The sequence below is a fragment of the Triturus cristatus genome, chromosome 11, assembly GCF_964204655.1.
Source record: "Triturus cristatus chromosome 11, aTriCri1.1, whole genome shotgun sequence".
Classification (NCBI taxonomy): Eukaryota; Metazoa; Chordata; class Amphibia; order Caudata; family Salamandridae; genus Triturus; species Triturus cristatus.
This window is the reverse complement of record NC_140594.1, coordinates 690,160,512-690,178,656: the sequence shown is the minus strand read 5'-3', so window position 1 is coordinate 690,178,656 and position 18,145 is coordinate 690,160,512.

Genomic DNA, 18,145 nt, shown 5'->3' with positions numbered 1-18,145 from the left:
AGAGTGGCACCTCACCTCAAAATCCCAAGATACAAGAAAAAAAACATGGGTGGCACATCTGTAACTGTTCAAGCAGCCAAAATATGGAACTCTTTATCCCCAACATATGATCCACCGACAACCACCTTATCTTCAGAAAACTACTCAAGAATTGGCTCTTCCCCACATAAGCACCATACGCAAACAGAAATATATAGCATATCCCTCTGTATATAAGCATTTATTTGTGCTATAGATATGTGCCTATACATGTGTAGTGTATTGCTTTGTATAAACATGTCGAATAATTATGTTTGCTTAAAAAAAATATAAATTACAAAAAAAATGAATAAATACATTTTTAAGTACAACACTTGAAAACCAGAGTTTATTGAATGCATCTTTAATCTACTTATACTTCCTTCCTTAATGCATCTATATACCTTCCATGTACATGGATCTATGTATTTATTACTTTCCTAAAACAAAATGCACTACCCTATTTCTCACCCTATACTTCTATCAATATATTTAATTTACATATACTTACTTCCTTTATGCATCTATAAACTTTCCATGTACTTCTGGATCTATATATTTATTACTTTCTTCTAATTCAGCATATCCAATGCACTACCCTATTTCTCACCCTACACCTCTCTTAATATATCTTCTACCTCAACTCTCTGACTCATCTCCAACCTCTTTCTACTACTCTTTCAAATGCACTACCATATTCCTCATCCGATACCTCTATCAATATATCCTCTGCATCCACTCTCTCATTCATCTCAAACCCCATACCACGTATGTCCCCCAAATAGCCCTTTCTAGAATCTCCCCTACTCTAACCCTCCTTGCACCATCTGACACCTTTTTTATTATACTGATCCCCCAAAACAAGCCTTTCTAAACTCTTCCCTCTGACTCTTCTCTTCCACATCCCTTTTTACTCATCCCAAGCCTCCCACTACTGCTATGACGTCCAGAAAAAAAAATCTCTAAATCCTTCACTCTTCTATCCCTCCACTATCCTTTTCAATCAAAATAACAGAATAAGATGTCCACTTATCAAATTTCATATTTCAGTGTACTAATTCACCAGTAATCCTTTATGGGTTCTGAGTAGCGTACCACTCGCCGAAAAAAGTACTTCAACACCTCATTAGGGGTAGCAAGCACTATATAAATGCAACCCTTTTCCCTCTTCTATGCCTCCCCAATCTTTCTCAATCCAAATAACTGACTAACATCCCCCACTCAAATGACTTTCATATTTCACCATACTAATTCACCACTAATCCTTTATGGGTTCTAGAGTAGCGCCCTACTCGCCGAAAAAGTGCATCAACACCCCATCAGGGGTAACAAGTGCTACATATATATATATGCAAACCTCTTTCCCTCTTCTATCCCTCTGCTACCCTTCTCAATCCAAATAACCAACTAACATATCATCCACCATTCAAATTACTTTCATATTTCTTGATACTAATTCAACACTAATCCTTTAATGGGTTCCGGAGTAGCGTGCTGCTCGCCAAAAAAGCACTTCAACACCACAACAGGGGTAACAAGCGCTATATAAATGCAAACCTTTTTCCCTCTTCTATCCCTCCGCTATCATTCTCAATCCAAATAACTGAATAATTTCCACCACTCAAATTACTTTTATATCTCACTATACTAATTCACCACTAATCCTTATGGGTTCCGGAGTAGCGAGCTACTCACCAAGAAAGTGCTTCAACACTCCATTAGGGGTAACAAGCGCCATATAAATGCAAACCTTTTTTCCCTCTTCTATCCCTCCACTATCCTTCTCAATCCAAATAACTGACTAATATCCACCACTCAAATTACTTGCATATTTCACTATCTAATTCACCACTAATCCTTTATGGGTTCCGGAGTAGCGTGCTACTCATCCCCAAAAAAAGTGCGTCAACACCCCATCAAAGGTGACAAGCGCTATATAAATGCATACCTTTTTCCCTCTTCAATCCCTCCGCTATCCTTCTGAATCCAAATAACTGACTAACCTATCCACCTCTCAAATTACTTTCATATTTCACTATACTAATTCAACAGTAATCCTTCTTGGGTTCTATTGTAGCGTGCTACTCGCAGAAAAAACACTTAGACGCCTCATCAGGGGTAGTAAGCACTATATAAATGCAATTACAATACAATACCAGTATGGGTCTACATGAATGGAGGTTTTCATTTGCTTTATTCACATACTCAGACCCAGCATCAGCAACCCGACTGTCTTTGCCAACTGCCTTCCCCGCAGTGCCAACCACCCTCATCCCATACATTCAAATGCCCACATTCAGATGCTTGCCTAATGAACATTTTACCCCTAATGACATTCCGATTGCAGCAAGCCATAAACAAGACTGGGCTAGCAGCGGGATTAGAGGCAGGATAAATGGTTCTGGCCACAGCAAAAGTGTTACTGATTTACCTAGATTGACGGGGAAGAGAGCTGCTGGCATAGATTATGCAGTCCACTCACATCAGGAGGCTCCGCAGGTTGCTATTACTGAGTTTTTTTCCTCAAGCACTACCTCCATTAAAGTAACCCCTCTACCTGCAGTGGAAGTACCGTATCAACCGTGAAAAGGGGAGTTCCTCAGCCCCTTTTAATGGACGGAACTGGAGTTGCTCAACATGATGTGGCCCCACAAGAACACAGCACTCTTGAAGCGAAATCGGGGGCAGAGAGTGCATTTGAGCTGTCTGGGGACTACTCTTCAGATTTGAGAGACTTGTCCTCAGTTACAGGCAGCGTGGGTCTCCCAAGCCACCAACACAAAGGTGGTCAGGTACAGGAGCCTGAAATCAATAAGGGTACCTACTTCACTGAGGATAACATGGGGTGACCGGTGTGACCCTAGAGTCTGGACCGGCAGGCTTTACATTCAAGGGCTCCTCTAAACCCGCTTTCTGTACCAATGGCTCGGGCTTGGAAAAAATCTTAATAATTCTCGAGATGGGGGGATAAATTCTACTCCCTCACAGAGGGTTCAGAATCTACTTGCCTTAGTCCCAGCACGAACAAGGATGATTCCATTGCTTCTCTATCTGCAGACACTGAAAGCAGCCTCTTTAATGCTCAAGCGTTGGATGTAAGGTGGCGAAGACGCTGAAAGAAATCAAAGGAGAAGATGGCAGAATCTGCAAGAGTGGGGGAAAGGGGTCCTCAGGCGGGGGGTGCTGCTCTGAATTGGGATTATTCATCCAAGCAGCAAATGGATCCAGATGGCGACCCCACAGTTGCGTCATCAGTTGAAGAAAAGAGCATATTAGCTACTAGCGGTGATGCTGAAGAATCTACACTAAAACATATATATGGCTCCGTAAAGCAACACCAGGCAGAAACTAATGCTGACAGATGAAGGGCCTGGATGGCAACTAAGCAGTTGCAGGGAGCTTTCAAGAAAGTTACAGAAACGTGTGTGGAGATCAAGGAAAGTCTCAAAGCTGTTGAAGAGAGAACGATTGCAGTGAAATCTGATGTAGAGACTGTCATGATCCTCGCGAGACACCTGACGGCCGGAAGGAAGACCGGTGCCCCCAGCTGTTACCTTGCTGCAAGTAGAAGAAGCGGCAGCCAAAGTCGAACTACAGTTCCCAGAAGACATTGGGACGCCGAACGCCAGAGCACAGGAAGCGGTGTCGATCACATGACCGCCGCTATAAGACCCTCCCCCTCTGAAGGAACGGTGCTTGACAATCCATTGGAAGTTCCCGAAGACAGCGCTTAGCGGATGGTAATCCCCGCTGGAGGACTAGCGCTCGCCTACATTCCACAACCGCGACCCGATGCCGATGCCCGTTGTCACACAGCCCGTTAGAATTCTCCGGTTCCAAGTCCTGTCTGCGGCGCCAAGGCCAGGTAATCAGGTGGGACGCCGTGGGAGGAGCGGGAGCACTCCGTTTAACGACAATTACCAAGGCAGTGGTGTAACTGCATTTGCTCCGAAAGACTCACCCGAGGAACGTGAGTGTTCCGTGTGCCTCGGCCGCGTTTCCCTAACATTCAGCGTACTGCGCAGCCAACGCGAGGAAGCGTTGGCGCTACGCAGCTCACACCCGACCTTTGCTTTCAGAGAGGATCTTTAGCACACACATAGGCACAGTTTGTACCGCCTGCGCGAACACGGTAGTGAGGATAACTACCGTACTCGCAAGGACCCAGAAAGGACTCTGCACCCAGAGACAACGCCCTATCCACGATTTCATTGGCCGTGAAGCTAACGGTCTCCATGACTGGGGGTTCTAGATTTCTGTACTCCTTAGGTGCGTAGTAGTCCTCTAGAGGGAGAAAGAAGGTAGTGGGTAGGTGGCACTTTCTTCCCTAAACCCATGTTCTGTTTGTCTCCTCCTTACTGCAGCCTGCGAAGAGAGTGACTCCATCAGATCCTCCCGCTCGCTGATAGAAGAACCACGCTGACCCCAATCTCTCCTTTGTTGATCCTCTCTTTTTCCCCCTGTGTGCCTCTACCACGCACTGGTGTTTGTTTGGGTTCATCAGCGTGGAGTTGCACTTGTGGGAAAGAGAGAATTCCTGCACGTCATCGTTCCTGCCGGTCGATCAGCAGGTTAGTAGCTTCCTGGAGTATACGGCTACTGCCAGCCTGACAGATTGTCAAGCCCAAGTATACTTCTCGGCCTGAACGATGGACTCCAATGTCGTGTTGTCCTCCCTGTTGGAGAGCATTACGGCTTTACAACAGGAAGTACACGCTTCTCGGTTAGAGAACCAAGAAATGAAAAAAGAAATGTGTACCTTGCACAGGGAGGTCGCAGGCATTACTAGACAAGGCCCTGGTAAGAGCGCGTACATAAAAGATTGGACCCTTCCCCCTCCTGCGACACGCACAACCCCGGTACTGGGGGGTGGTGCCTCTGGTACAGGGTTCTTTTCCCCTCCTGGCACGTCACAAGCTTCTCAGGATTCTGCTCCTACAGTGCATGTCATCCCGACTCATGGGATACCATTAGCCCCCCCCGAAAGGTTCTTCGGGGATCCAAAGAAATTTGAGACTTTTCTTAACCAATGCAGGTTACATGTCCTCTGTAAACCGACGATCTTCCAGGAACATACCGCAAAGACCTCCTTCATGATGTCGTACATGGGGGGCAACGCGGCTAGCTGGACCATTCCGTTAATGGAAAGAAACGACCCGGTGCTGCACAATTTCCAAGACTTTTGTACAGAAATGAGAAGACTATTCGATCGTAAATCTCACATGCTATCCTTGGATCGTGAATTGCTTACCCTCAGACAAGGCTCACAGGATTTACTGTCGTATATCACCACATTTAATAGACTGGTGGTGGAAACCGATTGGCCTACCGAGAAACGTTCCACCCTATTCTACCAAGGTCTTCGAGGTGAGCTAAAAGACGTATTATCTCAAGTGGTTCAGCTGCCTCCGACTTGTGAGGAGCTGATTGATCTTACAGTACAGTTGGAACATCGCTTGCAAGAGCGGAAGACTGATAAGGCTCGAGGTGAGACTCGCTTCCCGCTTCCTAGGATGAGATCACTCCCCGAGGAACGTCCGAAAACCACAGATACCGGCGAACCCATGCAGATTGGAGGAATGCGAGGTCCTCTTACCCCCGAAGAAAGGGAAAAAAGAAGGCAGCAGAAGCTTTGTCTTTACTTTGGGAAAAGTGGGCATTTCATCAGGGAATGTCGCGCGAGAGCCAAGGCCCCTGAACGACCCAGCTCCATACAAGTACCAGCCGCTTCTTTTTCACAGGAGCCGGAAAACTAGAAAGCCCACGACAGGAAGGGATCACTGCCATGGGTACAGGTTTATCACGGATCCCCCTAGCACTAGCCAACACCATGCAACCCGCCGTAGCCCACATCAATGTGTGCGTGACTGTATGGATCACCGAGAACCACCCTCTAGACGTGGCTGCCTTGTTGGATTCAGGCGCAACCGGAAACTTCATGAATCTACAATATGCTCGGCGGTTTGGGGTGCCATACGAAAGTAAGGCAATACCCGAAATAGTGAAAGCCGTAGATGGTAAGACCTTAACATCCGGACCTGTCAGACATCACACCATACCCCTGAAAATGAGGGTAGGGGAAGACCACTATGAAGTTCTGCGGTTTGACCTAATAGACGCCCCTCAATTCCGCTTGATCTTAGGCATGCCGTGGCTGACGCTGCATGACCCAGTAGTCCGATGGGCAGAGCGCACGGTATCCCTGACATCTGATCATTGCAAAAAGCACTGTACTAGGCAATCCTTGCTGGAGGACAACGGTTCCAGAACACAAGCAAGTTTCCTCGCTGAAGGCCGGGAAGAACCTGAATATTGCTGTGCTGTCGCATTACCCAACGTGTATATGAAATACCAACCAGTGTTCGATAAACAAACGGCGACCCAATTGCCTCCCCACCGATCCTTCGATTGCCGGATCGATCTCCACCCTGGAGCGGACATCCCCTGCAGCCGAGTGTATGCACTCACTGAACCAGAGGCCCGCTACCTCAAGAAATACCTGGAGGAGAATCTGGAGTCAGGATTCATCCGCCATTCCCCATCGCCCGCCTCTTCTCCCCTCTTTTTTATTTCGAAAAAAGACTGCGACGAGTTAAGAGCCTGCATCGATTATCGCGCCATCAACAAGATAACCATTAAGAACCGATATCCTCTCCCGTTGATTCCCGTGCTGCTGGACCAGCTCAAGGGGGCCCAAATATTCACCAAACTAGATCTTCGGGGTGCATACCATTTGGTTCGTGTAAAATCTGGGGATGAATGGAAAACTGCGTTCCGAACCAAGTTTGGTCTTTACGAGTATCAAGTCATGCCCTTCGGTCTATGCAATGCCCCAGCAGCATTCCAGTTCTTTATGGATGAAGTCCTCAGAGGCCTGCTGGAGGTTTGCTGCATCGTCTACATAGATGATATACTCATCTATTCGTCCTCCTTGCAAGAACACATTACCCATGTGCAAGAAGTTTTGAACCGCCTTCAACGCCATTCTTTATACGCAAAGCTGGAAAAATGCTTATTCCATGTAAAAGAAGTGGCCTTCCTGGGGTACATCATCAATTCACAAGGCTTTCAAATGGATACCGCCAAAGTGGACGCAATCACTTCTTGGAAAGCCCCAAGTCACGTTAAGGCAGTACAACGATTTCTGGGGTTCGCCAATTACTATCGGCGGTTCATAAAAGACTTCTCTAAGGTGATACACCCCATATCTCGTTTCCTGCTGAAAGAATACACCTTTTGTCTGGGACCAAGAGGCAGAACAGTCCTTTCAGGAGTTAAAAAGAAGATTCACAACCGCTCCAATTCTACTACACCCAAATTCTGACCTGCCATTCGTTGTGGAGACGGATGCGTCACAATACGCCATAGGCGGAGTGTTGTCCCAACGACACCAACAAACGGGGCAACTCCATCCGGTGGCGTATTATTCCAAGAAACTATCCCCGAGTGAGGTGAACTACTCCATCACGGATAAGGAGCTGCTGGCCATCAAACGGGCTTGTGAAGAGTGGAGGCACTATCTTCTAGGGGCAAGTCATACTGTTGAGATGTACACCGACCACAGAAACCTTTTGTTCCTGAAATCGGCCAGAGCCCTCACCCCGCGTCAGTTACGCTGGTCCCTGTTCTTCTCCGATTATGACTTCCTTATCAAATATAGACCTGGACCCCAGAACGGCAAGGCCGATGCCTTATCCCGTATGGAGGAACCCACACACCCCGAGATGAGCATACCCCCTGAGCAACCGTCTATCCTGCCCGACAAGGCCTTTTCTCACCAGTTACTTGCCCTCACTTCTTCAGACGAATACCTTGAGGCTGTGAAAGCGTCCTTATCCGACTTCAACATCCACGCCTGGATACAAACAGACCCAGCCCACAGAAACAAAAAAGGGGATTTCCTGTTCCAGAACAATGCCCTTTTTCTACCCCAGCAGGCACAACAACAACAAGCGATCACTTGGATTCATGATTCCGCACTAGGAGGCCATTTGGGGGTAAACAAGACCATAGCAGGACTAGAAAGGTCCTTTTGGTGGTCCACCTTACGGACGGATGCTAAAGAATATCTGAAGAACTGTGCCGTCTGTGCACAGAGCAAAACCAGCCATTCAAAACCAGTGGGGCTGTTGTGTCCCATCCCTATCCCACCAGCCCCATGGCAAACGGTATCGATGGATTTCGTAGTTGATATGCCGCCCTGTGAAGGATATACCACCGTGCTAGTGATAATTGATCACCTAACAAAGATGGGTCACTTCATCCCTCTCAAAAGACTTCCCACAGTGGGCGAATTGGCTCTGGTATTCCTGCAACACGTGGTGAGAGCACACGGACTTCCGAGGGTACTCATAACAGACAGAGGATCCCAATTCACCTCACACTTTTGGAGAAAATTGTGTGAATCGATGAATATTGATGCCCGTCTATCCACGAGTTATCATCCTCAGACGGATGGTAAAACAGAACGCCTGAACCAGACACTAGAACAGTACTTGCGTTGTTTTACCCTTCAAAACACCATAGAGTGGTACCCTTTAATATGGTTAGCAGAGTTCGCATACAATAACGCAGAACACGCCACACTAGGGTGTTCCCCTTTCTTTTGTCTTTACGGTTTCCACCCTAACATTCTCCCGTTCGAGTGGCCTGTGGTCACCAAACACCCCACAATTCAAGAACACCATACTCACCTTCGAACCATTCTCAAAGAGACCAGGCTCCATTTAGAGACAGCGCAAAAAACACAAAAACTGTACGCTGATCGAAAGAGAGCACCAGAACCTGAGTATCAGGTGGGAGACAATGTGTGGTTGTCCACCAAGAATCAAAGAAGAAATCTGAAAAGACTCTATCAGGACCTATATTGCTTTAACAGAAACTTATACAAGTTCTCACCTGCCAACCATAATAAATTGATTGAAAATTTAAGCAAAAGTAAAGTATTATTTAATAACCATTTTTATTTTTTCCACTTTTTTCAATTCAATAGAATCTATTTTAGAAAATAACATCCATTATTTTATAAACACTTCACATACATATTCAATTGGTGATATGCAAAACAGAAAACACTTATTTTTTAAATGTACATAAGCCCGTCACTAATATAGCGCAAAACAAATCTCTCATCATACTCTCAATCATACATCAGTCATACTCATACTATTAAAATTGCAATGAACATTTAGAGGTTTGGCACGGTCCCCCAAGAATGTAAAAGGAGAGAGACAGCAATTGGCACAGTTCTTTTCTGATGGTGCTGGGTCTCTTGGGACCTCTCCTCGCCTACATTCCACAACCGCGACCCGATGCCGATGCCCGTTGTCACACAGCCCGTTTGAATTCTCCGGTTCCAAGTCCTGTCTGCGGCGCCAAGGCCAGGTAATCAGGTGGGACGCCGTGCGAGGAGCGGGAGCACTCCGTTTAACGACAATTACCAAGGCAGTGGTGTAACTGCATTTGCTCCGAAAGACTCACCCGAGGAACGTGAGTGTTCCGTGTGCCTCGGCCGCGTTTCCCTAACATTCAGCGTACTGCGCAGCCAACGCGAGGAAGCGTTGGCGCTACGCAGCTCACACCCGACCTTTGCTTTCAGAGAGGATCTTTAGCGCACACATAGGCACGGTTTGTACCACCTGCGCCAACACGGTAGTGAGGATAACTACCGTACTCGCAAGGACCCAGAAAGGACTCTGCACCCAGAGACAACGCCCTATCCACGATTTCATTGGCCGTGAAGCTAACGGTCTCCATGACTGGGGGTTCTAGATTCCTGTACTCCTTAGGTGCGTAGTAGTCCTCTAGAGGGAGAAAGAAGGTAGTGGGTAGGTGGCACTTTCTTCCCTAAACACATGTTCTGTTTGTCTCCTCCTTACTGCAGCCTGTGAAGAGAGTGACTCCATCAGATCCTCCCGCTCGCTGATAGAAGAACCACGCTGACCCCAATCTCTCCTTTGTTGATCCTCTCTTTTTCCCCCTGTGTGCCTCTACCACGCACTGGTGTTTGTTTGGGTTCATCAGCGTGGGGTTGCACTTGTGGGAAAGAGAGAATTCCTGCACGTCATCGTTCCTGCCGGTCGATCAGCAGGTTAGTAGCTTCCTGGAGTATACGGCTACTGCCAGCCTGACAGAGACCTTCAAAGGTCATGTGGAATCCCAGGAGTATCAGATTCTGACATAATGTGGAAAATCGAGGACTTTGAAAACGGTCAAAGATGTAATAACCTAAGGTTCCTTGGATAGTGGAGGGGGCCGAGGGCAATGACATCAGGACGTCCATGTTGGATCTTCTCAATGGTGCCTTTTCAGAGTTCTCTTCATGGAATTGGGAGACGGAGGTCCAAAGAGTTCACAGATTCCCGCTTATGCCCAAGAAACAGGGCTGCCTTACTGAAGAAAAGGAAACCAAAACCAGAGCTGTCCTGGTCTATTTTGGGAACTTCCTATTAAGGCAAGCTATATTTGAGTAAGCTCGTCCAGACTCTCAACACAATCATTCTTCTGCCATATTATGGTTGAACACAGATGGCGACTAAGACAGATCATTAAGTCACTTCAAGATGCTGGGGCAGAAGCATTTTTATTCACCTCTGCCCAATAGAAAACCATCTTCAAAGGCAAAACTCGAACATTTACATATGAAATCCGGGTCAAAGAGTATTTGATTGATTTGGCGCTAAGCACCAACGAAGCTTCTCTTGAGCTTAGAACTGAATGTAGACGTTGGGCCCGATTCACAAAGATAAACTCAGACAAAAGTCTATCTTTACAACTTTTGGTATTCACAAAGGGAATTTACGAGTTAAAGGGTGGTCAAATGATGCACTAAAGATGTGAAATGATGGTTTGCAATGAATTGGCCACTAAGTCAGTTTCAAGGGATGTGTTTGTGTGTGTAATGAGTGTGGTTTTCAGAAGGATTGTTGATTGTGATCAGTCATATGTTTAAGCTACATATTTCCACAACTAACATTTGTGGTCTGAACAATGGTGCTAAAATGAGAAGGGTAGTGCAGGATTTAAAAGCCTTAAAGATGGACATTTACTGCCTTCAGGAAACACACATAGGAAGGGCTAGTAAAAATTTGTTTGAGGCACTAGGCTTTACATTAATATTGTGTACTACCTAGGACTCTAAGACTCGAGGCATTGCTATATTTGCACAGAGCAAGACTTGTGTTTTTAGGTGCAGCTTTGCAGACAAATACAGCAAATGGGCAATCACTGAGTGCTGTTATAAACCTGGCTGTTTCACTCTATGCTCTGTATATGACCAACTTTTAGATGACCCTGCTACCTTCGATTATTTTGTTTTTGAGCTTCACTCGTGGCCCGCTGCCTGTTTTTGTGGGGATCTTAATATTAATGGATCTGGGGGTTCTTCATGTGACAAATCCAGAATGTATTCAGGTCACAAACCAAGAATCTTTAGAGCTTTGCAGGGCTTGGAGAGTGAGCTGGGCCTGGTGGATGCCTGGATTAAGCTAAAGACACCAGATCCTGGGTGCACCTAATCTTCTTTCCCCATTGCTCTTTTGCCCGGCTAGATTACTTTCTTTTAAACCCTCATCTACTGAAAGGGTGTCAAATATAATTATAACTGCAAGTTATGTCTGACTACAACCCTTTGGTAATTGAAACTGCTTTGGTAGGGGAAGTTGGGACTGCCTGGAGTTGGTCTTTTGATAGAGGTCTTTTAGCTGTCCCAGATTATATTGCACACATGAATGCTTGGATTCCTGAGTTCTTAAATGTAACAGAAGGAGTTCCCCAATGTGGATGGTATGGGATGCTTTTAAAGCCAGGGTAAGGGGTGAAACCCTTAGTTTCAGCCTGAACTGCCAGAAGCATACTCAGTACCATCTCAAGGAATTTAATCCAAAACGTAGTATTGCGGAAGCCCATCTTGTCACTGAGATTTCTGCAAGGACAGACCCCCTAATCGCGCAGTAGCAGTTAGCAATGATTAAGTCTGAGCTTAATGAAATTACAGCTAAAAGACAGCAGGGACATTTTTTGGCTAGTAGGCAGGAATGATATGAGTTTAATGAGTGTGTGGGGCATGACATAGTGGTTCATACTCACAGAAGGTGGTGGCAGGATATATCGCGGAAATTAGGAATTGCATCCCCAAGTTTTTTCAGGAATACTAGGAATACTAGTAAAGATTATACAGAGCCCAGGGTCTGTCAGGAGAGGGGAAAATAAAACGAAATATTAAATTAGTGTCCCCAGACAGATCAATCAGGAAGAACAAGATTCTTTGGGTACATATTTCTCCCTTGATGAAACTGAGACTGCACTCAAAAATTCCCCTTCTGGTAAGGCCACAGGGACTGATCAGATTTTGCTGGAGTTTTATAAGGTTTTGTTTATGGGACTGTGCACAGATTAACTTTTTCTTCAAGTGCAGAAAGGACAAAGGGCCTCTGAATCATGACGCTCTGCTAACATTATTATTTTCCTAATTAAAGGGAAAGCTCTGCATGAGCCAGGATCATACCGGCAAATTACTCTAATAAACAATTTTAAGTTATACTCCAAAGTTCTAGCAGGTCACTTGGGCCGCATTATCACGAGACTGGTCTCCATTAAACAACATGGCTTTATTTCTGGGAGGGGTACTTCAGACCATATTCGAAGGGTGATCACGCTTTTTGACGCAACTGCCATATCAGCTGAGCTAATGGCTGTAGCCCTGTTGGAAACAAAAAAGCATTCAACAGGGTTGCCTGGGATTATCTAAGGAAGGTTATGGGCTGTGCAATCAATATATTATAGACTAGTTGCGTGGGTGCAGATGATGGCAGGGGGGGCAATCGGGACCAATCTACATTGAGAGGTGCACTAGACAAGGGTGCCCTTGTTCCCCCTTGCTTTTCTCATTATACATCGACCCTTTTATTCATAAGCTAGAATCTAATATCACTATAGTACCTGTGCCTCGACATGGATGGTAGACAAAAATCCTAGCTTACACAAATTATATTACAGTTGTAACCACAAATCCCAAAGCAGCAATGTTGGAAGTCATGGAAGAGGCCACCAAATTTGGTGACCAATCAGGCTATTCACTAAACAGAAATAAAACCCAAGTGGTAGTGAATAGGCAGGCAGCAATTCAGGATGAATGGGTAGCTTTTAAGATTTGGGCTGTCTGGCAGAAAAAGATGGGCTTGGGTAGGTTTAACCATTACACTCCTCTTCAGAGGAACTCGTTACTCCAAGATATTTTTCATGATACTTGTATACTAAGATGGGAAGGCACAAGCAACTAAAACTAGGGGAATTTTTTCAAGTGCCCAGGATGGCTACATTTGAAGAGCTACATGCCAACTTTGACTTAAATCAAAGAGACTTTTTAAAATACCTGCAGATTCGTGATTTCTTGTACAGGAAAGGTGGTAGTCAGAATGGATTCTCCAAAACTCTATTGATGGAATTGCTAGCAGGGACTGAGGAATACACGATTAATCAAATTTATGAGAGTTTGAGTTACTCCATGCCGGATGATCTAGAGAAACATACCAGTAAATGGCAGAAGAGACTCGGATCCACAGGTCTCTGTTTTTATGAGTCTTTGAAGCTCAGTTGCACTTTACCGTGGGTCTGCAGGCGCAGCACTATAAAACAGTCTTTGACCCCCTATCACACTCCATTTTTAAAGGAATATTGGTCCCTTACATGCAAAATAACACAAAAAATGATACCTAGAGGTACAATAAGGTCTATATAAGGTGTCCAAATGGAAACTAAAGACATTCACTTAGTTAAAAATAACACATCAATAGAGTGGGAGAACAAACAAAAGAGAAGTTAAAAAACTTTTAGCCTCAGACATTCCTCTGAGTCATGGTACTATGGTCGACGAGGTTTCAATCCCCTCAGAGGATGTAGGGATCATCATCAGGACATAAGTAATTATGCCTGAGAGAAAAATACCTGCTAGAAGCGAGAAGAGAAGGAAAAGGAAGAAGCACGGCCAGGAGGAAGGGAGATGGAAAAAGAAGAATAATAAATACGGACCCTATTATTGCTTAGATAACCCAATCAATCAAGCCATGCAAGGGTGACATGATGTCATCATGCATCTCTTCAAAGGCTGTACAACGTGACCTCACAAGGTACCTGCATCATGTGTGGGGGTGCCGGTGGCACACCAGCATGCATGTGAAGCATACGCTGAGCTACATAAGCCAAGGTGAAGTGAAACAAAAGAAAATAAGGTTGCAGGATCAACTGACTGAAAAACCATCAGAGATGTTCTGGAGGATAGAAGAGGCTAGAGTCATCGGAACAATAGAATAACACGTTGCATTAAGTCTAATTGGCAGGAGGGAACTAAAGTCCATTAATTGAAAGGCAATGAAAATCACGACATCTAGGCCGTAAACGAAGGGTAACCAATTCGATAGGGTGGCCTGTTAGTTTAAATAGCTAACCAAGGAAGCAGCTAGGTGATGAGAGTGGGCTGCAATTAATAAGAATTAAAGTAAGCAATGAACCCGAATACAGTAGGGGCTCATAAGTAACTGCAATTATTCAAGCTGTACCCGACCTGTATCAGTGGAAAACGCCACCAGGATCTGATAATAACCAGCCTAAAACATAAAACAAGGCCACAACCCGACACAAATTGCTAAATGGGGGGCACTACTGGAATACTGTCTACGATGCCAATGTTCTGAAGCACATTTGGTCAGGGCTTTAAGTGGTCCGGGTCTCACCGGGTCTGAGCACCGGCAGTTTTCTTAAGGGGGCCTCGAAACGGTTCTCTATCGGGCTCTGTTTTGTGCCCTGGCACAGCACAGTCCGTTTTTTTCAGACTGCAGTGACAGCAGGCACATCGAGGTGCGCGTGCTCACACTGGTCACTTTTCACTAGTGGAGAAGTTACGGCATGACGTCATGCCAGGTGAGCATTGTAGGGGAAGGGAAATCATTTAAAGAGTCTTTTTCTCTCTGGATTTCCCTTCTCTTTTTGAAACTCAGGAACAGCAATATCCTTGTGGTGTCAGCAGGGTTTTAAGTGGAAGCTTTTTCAATATAATATACAACAAGCCATAGTTGCTGATTATTTATCTTATGCAACTAACAACCATTGACAAAGCCAATTGTCCTGCCTTGTTGTAGGTATGATGTTATGTGTTGTATCATATATCTAGATGCAGAAACAGCAAAATACATGTCAGGCGGCACACTATGCTAAGCACAGATTTTTAGTTTATGCTTTATTTAATGCCACGCCCTTAATTACATTGACCACGTGTGAGAAAGTGGCTCTGTATATACTGTTCCCAAATAGGTACAGTGTGTGCAGAGTCCACAGTCCCCAGAGGTTTGGCAGAGGCTAAAGTTAGATATAACCTTACTCTCTAAAGTGGTAGCTTGGTCGAGCAGTAGGGCAGTATCAGAGGACAGTGTAAAGCATTTGCTGTACACACTCAGTCAGCAAATGGTCTCAGACACTCAATAACTGAACTCTAGGCCAATGGTTTATATAAAAAAATATATGTTTGTTTTATTTTAGAACCAACAATAGGTATTAAAATATACTTTCTCAGAATGAGATGCTTTAGGTAAATACTTTTGCAATATGCAATTGACTTTTGTAAATACTGGTTACAGGTTGTTGCAATAGGCAACACAATTTCAAACACAATAATGCATTGAGCTCAATGGAAATTTTAAGTTATTTGCAATAGATTACATTCAGGATTACTTTTGCAACTCCAGGACTGGATCCTAGATTCAGTCCTGGGACAGTCCGTAGAAACAAGTGATAAAAGTCGACTTAGTTACTGTTGTGATTTTTAGGAAATATTTAGCTATTTTAAAAGTTGACACTTAGAAGAAATTTCATAGAAAAGCAGTCAATGGAAGAAAATTAAAGTTGCAGGTAAAGTAGGTTCTCGTTACTTTTGTAATCCAGTACTGGGCTCCTAGACTCAGTACTGGGATCTCTATCTAAAACAGGTAAGTAATTGTGTTTTCACGGTTAGCACGATTTTTAAAGAATATTTAAAGTTTGCAAAAATCGACACATAGAAGAAATTTCACCGAAAAACAGTCAATGGTTTACTAGGGAAGAAAATTGGGTTACTGGTAAGTACGGTTGTGAATATTTTTCAGGGTCAGTGCTGGGCACCACGATCCAGCACTGGGATCTCTCCTAAAAGCAGGTGAGTATTTTCGTTTTCGTTACTCGGCTGATTTTTGGTGAATATTTTAAGTTTTAGAAACTCAACACTTGGAAGAAATTTCAGAAGAAACTAGTCAATGTTACCCTATGGAGAAAATTGAGTTATCGGCTGTTGGGTAAGTACTCGACTGGCAAAGTTAAGGTTCTGTGCACAGACTCCGGGGTCTCCCAGGGTCAGGTAGGTACAGTTGTTACACCCTCAGCGGCGCAGGGGCAGCCGGGTGCAGAGTGAGTTAGGCCCAATGTTATCCTATGGGAGGCAAGGGGGCCTTGGTTGGTGGCTGCTGACTAGCAGGCCACGCGGCTGTGGGAGCTGTGCTCCTGGTCACTTGCTCAGGGCAAATGGGGAAGTAGATAGATGTAGAGGTTACACTGCCAGGGCCACTCGGGCGGCTGGGTGTAGGGTGCTTTTGAGCCTTCGGGCGCTCAATTGATTTCAATGGGAAAGCTCCTGGTTGGAAAAAGGCTGCAAGCTCGGGACAAAGATTCTTCAGGTGCCACCACCACTTCAAGAGGTAAGTTGGGTAGTTGGAGGATAGGTAGGTACCCGGGAGTTGGTCACAGGGGGCCGCAGTGCGCCAGGTGCAGGAGTGCCTTTTGGTATCGGGAAATCTTACCCTCTGTTGATCGCGGTTGGGGAGGGTACCTGGTTCTGTGGCTGCAGGCATCATCAGGAGCATCGAGGGAAGTCCTTGGGTGCCGGACTCGGGGTAACAGTCACCGGGGGGTCGTCCTTGTGGTCTTTTTTCACTCCGGCACAGACCAGGCTTGGCGGGTGCAGAGTGTGCAGGGTTCGCGGTTCCGGGCTGATGCCATGGATTAGAAGCTGATTTTGAGCAGAGCCTCTGCTCATGGGAGTCCCAGGTGCTTAGAGACAAAAGGTAGCCAGGTCCTCCGGGGTTTGGGAGGTTGCTGGCCACAAGAGGTGCCGGGATGTAGCAGGAGCAGGTTCGAGGGTCGACAGGCCGGTAGGGATGGGGCCAAAGCAGTTGGTGTCTTCCTCTTCTTAGCAGCTGCATGGCAGGTCTTCTTTTTTTTTGCTCTTCTTTGTATTTTGGAATCTGGAATCTGGGGAAGGAAGGTTCAGGGTGCCCCTAAATACTAGATTTAGGGGCGTTACAGGTAGGAAAAGGGCAGGGACCAATGGGTCCCTGTCCTGGGGTGGGTACACCCCCTATTCTGCCACTCTCCTGTGGGAGGGAGGCAGTAGCCTAGTCCTGATTGGTTAGGGCCTCCCATCTTCAAGATGGCGAGCGCCCGGTGATGTGCTTCATCTTGCCTCCCCCACCTGAGGGGTGGGGTTGGCAGGCTGGCATATCCCCTGTCCTTATTTGGGGTTTCCGGCCACGCTTCCCGCCAGAGTGGGGGCTGCAAGTGGCCTGGGGAAGCTCACAGAGGCGGCATGCCTTTGAAGCTTCCCCCTGTCCACCCAGGAGGAGGAGACCTAGCACCTCGCCCAGGATGTACATTGTTGCAGGCCCAGGAGAGCAGGGGCTCTCCTACCCAGGGGTCCAGCAACATATCTGCTGTGTGGCAGCCTAGGCAGCCTCGCAGACCAGACATGGATTGTAGGTTAGGTTTCAGGGGGCATCTCTAAGATGCTCTCTGTGGTGCTTGGTACATTAAATTCCACACTGGCATCAGTGCGGGTTTAATGTGCTGAGAAGTTTGATACCAAACTTCTCAGTCTTCAGTGTTGCCATTATGGTGCTCTGGAGTTCGTGTTTGACGAGCTCTCAGCACCATGTACTCTTAAATGGCAGCACTGCACTTACAGGGCCCAGGAATGGACCTGGGTACTGCAGGGGCACAGGGCTCATGCTCCTGTGCCCACACCACTGGCATAGGGCACCCAGCTAGAGGGGTGGCTGATGTATGCCAGGGCAGTATAGGTGGTGGGTATGGCACACAGGGATGTGTGCCA